The sequence below is a fragment of the Neopsephotus bourkii genome, unplaced genomic scaffold, assembly GCF_033783945.1.
Source record: "Neopsephotus bourkii isolate Nb327-2 ecotype Australia unplaced genomic scaffold, CSIRO-AGI_Nbou_v1 NB_1760, whole genome shotgun sequence".
NCBI lineage: Eukaryota > Metazoa > Chordata > Aves > Psittaciformes > Psittacidae > Neopsephotus > Neopsephotus bourkii.
Genome location: NW_026902234.1, coordinates 6,678,570 through 6,683,586, shown reverse-complemented (window position 1 = coordinate 6,683,586; position 5,017 = coordinate 6,678,570).

The window sequence follows — 5,017 nt, the reverse complement described above, 5'->3', positions numbered from 1 at the left end:
AGCAGAGGTAGGGAGGGGGAAGGCAAACCCTGGGCTTTCATTGCCCTCCCTGGCACCATTTCTCCACCATCCTTGGGCCTGATACTGAGCATGCTGCAAGTCGAGGCATGCCTGTGTGGGGCTGGTGAGGACCATCTCACCCCACAGCTCCCTTCCAAATCTAGCTGAAGGTGCAGCCACATTTTCCAGCTGCAGGTTAGCTGGTGCTTAGGTAGTCTCCCTTTTTTGCCATACCCCTTATAAACCTCTTCTTCATGCAGAGTAATACCAGCTTTATTACTAGAGTAATACCAGCTTTCCCACGACTCTTGCTCTCTGTTTCCAGATGATGCTGGACAATGCACTTCTGAGTGCTGAGAATAAGCAAAGAAGACCCACATGTGCCCTTGCCCCAGTTTTACAAAGGGCTGAGCTGTAGTAATCACTGTCAGCTTTTCAGAAACAGGTAACATGGGCCATTGGCTCATGAAGGGTAGAAAAGTAGAAATAAAAAGCCCACAGAAGTATGGAACTGTGATTGGTGAAAGAACTAATTTAAAGCAGAAAGCAGAAAATCATTCTAGACTCAAAAGGAAAATCGTGATGTGGGAAGATGTAAAACCAGAAGATGAAGGTGGCAAATCAGCAAAGCTCAGCCCACTGCAAGGAACAACCCAAGGGCTGGCACTTTCCTGCCCATTTTGCCAACTGCCTGGCCAGTAGAGTGTCTTTGGCTGCCTGCTCACTGACTGCTCAGCATATCGCACCAACTGGCATGTTAGCCATTTATTCTGCACATTAGATGCAATGAATTATGACTGCATAGTCATAAATTGTGTGCATAATGCTGCTTTCAAGTCTCTGGGCTTGCTTGAAGAAGCCCAAATACTTAAAGGTTAGGAATGTTACTATTTTTGTCAGCCAATCTCATGGGCTGTTGAGTGATGCTAGGGATGCAATGACTGCTTTGGGAGTCTGCGGTGAAAACCTCCTCCCAGTAAAAGGCAACACAGATACATTTTATACACAGGCAAGCATCAAGGCACCCTCTAAACAGAAATCACAACTAAACATAATATAAATAATAAATAGAAGTCAGAGACCTTGGAAACAATGTTGAGGGTGTCCCAATTGGAAATAAACAAGTTTCAGCAATTAAGACATCATGGGAAACATTTGGGTGCTAAAATGGATGTTAAATTACATTTACAGGAAATTTAAGTTACATTTTAGTCTGTTTTTCTCCAGCTTAATACAGACAAAAAAGTAACAGCAACACAAAGTATGGAAAATTCTGGGAAAAAGTGTTAGCCAAAGTCTAACTTTTATTAGCCAAAGGCAAACAGAAATGTGCTAACCAATGAAAAATCATAAAAAAAAAATCTTTTCTTATATTAAATCTTAACTTTTGTTTTCACAGAAGACTATAACAAATTCACATTATCCTGTTGGGCCTAATTAACACCTGTTTATGGCACTGGAGTGGGGGAAATATGTATTTATTTTTTATTTATTTCTAGAAATTAATGTTAAATTAATTATAGCTTAATGAAATTCATTAAAATGAATCCTGAAAATTTATTAATTTTGTTCTTTTGCAGCTTCTTTTGACATATTTTGTCTCTTTGATACTCAGGAATGGTTTTCAACCTCCCACCCAATGAATGAACTGTACTGGCTAAGTTTTACCTTACACATGTATCCAGTCCTGTAGTTACTTATCCGCAAATAAGTTACATCATACATAATCTTATAAGGTGTTCATTAAGCTACAGGTTCTTTGAGCTGATATGGTTGTGGGTTTTGAAGCTGATTTCACCTGGGTGTAGCTGGGAAAGTTGGAGACAATTTTAGTGAGGTGGGAGCAGTAACTGCTTTAATAATTCTTTGCTCATCCACAATTAGTATTTCAGGTAGTTCTCTGGTGCTTTCTCTTGGGAAAGGATCCTGCTATACTGCATCCCTGTGTGCAATCTGCCAGCTGCACCCCAACAGCATCTATCAGACGCAGCCATGCACAATGCTCATTTCTCAGGGCATCTGAGGGTGTGCACAAGTGTGTACAAGTAAATTTCATGGTTCTTGGGAAAAGATGCATCATGGTGCCGGAGATACTAACTGCAACTGCAAGGCAGATTCCATACTAGATCTGACTACATTTCCAAGGAGAATTCTTTCTTCTATCAAAATACTTAGAACTGAGGCTATCTTTTCCAGGAAAGAGGAAGTCTATTGGCAGTTTGAGGCTTTTAAAACAATTATGCTTTGAACATATTTTTCTTTTTTTCCTTTTTTTCTTGTAAAGAACATAGCTCAAAAACATGCTGTTTAAAAAAGAAGTCTTAGAATCTAAGAAAACTTAGTTTTCATATTTAAGGGAGTTAGTATAGAAGCCTGCATCTACTCACCTTGAACGATGTTCAAATTTTCCTGCCCTTGATGGTGGCTCATTGCTGCCCATCACCACGGGCTGGCTGCCTCTGCCCCTTGTAAAAGTCTTCCTCTGAACAATGACAGTAGCAGAGTTATTAATAAGCCCATAGAGGAACAGTCCAAAGTTGACATGTAGGATGGGTCAACAGAATATCCCTTACTACTCTTTCATTTTAGGTTAAGTTTGATGAATCAGTACGAAGCATTAAAGAGTAATGTGATGGGTTTACTATGAGGGTGCTGAGACACTGGAACAGGTTGCTCACAGAACTTGGGGTACCCTGGTAAATAATGTTTTGCAGGTAACATGGCATCCTTATTCCTGACTGCTGCAAGGTTCCAAGTGGTCATCCTGCACTGGGCTATCCAGCTCTCAGCCTTACTTTGCAGACTTAATGAAACACTTATGAAGAGCCAGGTTTTACTTTAATTAATCACACTGCAAACCTGGAACAATTCAAACTAAGTTACTGAATGCACTTGATATTTACGTCACTGACAAAAACTGGCCTCAAGTCACTTTTCTTCTCTTTTTTTTTTTTTTAATGGTTATTTTTAAAATGAAATGAATGTTTATTTCAGTGACAGTCTAATACTTTGAATAATTTTGTGGAGAGTTTGCACAGGGAAGGTCTCTACTTAGATTGTTTCAGGAAAACACAGTTTTTCATTCAAATTTGGATGACAAGATGGCTTAACTTGGGCTTTTATTTTTTGAATCAGTCCTTGCTATGAGCTATATCTGGTACTCTTTCCTCTTTAATTTCTTCACACAGATATTGAGGAATATTTTATGGAAACAATAGAAATTAGTTTTCATGCACAGTATCTGTATTTTTTGTAAGAAAAGATGGTACAATATGTAGAAAGATTTGTTGAGTCTACAGACAGGCTTTTTCAACTCCCTCTTGGTAACAGTAAAGATTTTTCAAGTCGATGCCCATCACTGAGACTTCACTTAAAAAAAGGGTTGAGCTGATCAAACATTTGTTTAGGACCAGTTAGGCTAAACTGACACCCAGTTTCTTTTTCTCAGTGCTTGCTGCTTGTTGGTATTTCAGAGGAGACTGAACAGTAGGAAATGCGATGGAGAGAATCTGAAGTCTCAACCCCAGTGATTCGGAGACAACTCCAGGAACAAACTTGCCAACAAAGTTTTCAAGCTGACAAGCAGGTATTCTTTATTGCGGTGCTGGGAGACACAGGGGATAGCTCCTCCTAACGTGTGTCCCCCCGTTGCCACACAAGCCATCCTTTTACAGTCCCTGTCCATACATACATATTCATGAGGCTACATATGAATTATGTCATTTTCCAGAGAGTTCCCCGCATGTGTACAGAGTTGTGGTGGTGGTCTCTGAGGGTCTACTTCTTCCAACAGTCTTCATCACTTCTGGCAGCCTTTGGAGCATGTGCAGTAGATGCTCATATCAGTTTAATTGGTTTGTTAGCACCAGAGACATAATAATCCCCCTATCCTACTTATCAGTTACTTATCACCTGGATGAGAACTGTTTTGGAAGATACATTTGTTAACAGTCCCCAGTTACCTTGCAGGAAGATACGTATATAGCTGCAGTTCTGAGCCTTCAGGGTTCCAGACAGCGTAGATCACTGATGTGACTCTTTTGATAGTAAATTGGATAAGATGTCAAAGAAGCAGCTCTATGTTTTTTTCTTACGATGGCAAATACTACGCGACATACTGTTAAGTATTGTGTGCCATAGTTTCTGTCGGTCTATATTGTAATCCTTCCCCCGACCCCCCCCCCTCCCCCCGAACTAAACAGTAAAGAATGATAATGCTGTAAAGTTTAGCATTTAAAAACATAAGAAAAAGAGAGTTAAGCATGTGTGAGAAATGTAGTCCTTTTGTCAATGTACTTTTTCTGATAGTCTTTAGCTGCATGATCACTTACTACTTTTTCTCAGAGAATCCTGTCTCTTTCAATAAATCTTCACTATTTCTGTTAATCTTCGTCATTAATCATGTGGCCTTACACATTATCCTTTATTCAGACTTCACAATGAAAGGTGAATTTTCTCCACAATGGAAGGTGAATTTCTTCACATTGAAAGGTGAATTTTCTGGTTATTTTCTCTGGGTGTTTCAGCAGTGCAGAGCATTGGTGCTTCACAAATACAATTTTATCTTCAAAGCACACTAAGGGAACAGCTAACACTTTTGTACAGATCTATAAATTTAAAGTATAGCTCCAGTCAATTTCTGTTGCTGCTTTATTCAAAGTTTACACAAATCTCAGAGGAAACTAATATTGTTTTTTGCTGAAATGCTGAAGAAAAGAAAATCGATATTCAATCTATGTCAGACATCTGGCATGAAAAATTTCAACTGGTAGCCTGATGGCTGGCAGAGTTGTATGCAATTAAAAGTAAGAGTTTCATTGTGAGAAATTTCAGGCAACCTGAACTGAACCAGCTTTTCAGCACCTGTTGCAAGAAAGCTGTCATAAAAAAATTGAAATTAAGGGATTGAAAGAGAAAATAGAATGTGTTCAGTTTTTTCATTCTCTGACGTGGACTGTATTGCATTACTTCTGTTTTACTTTAGCGTAAATAAGAGTGAATCTGATTGAAGATACAC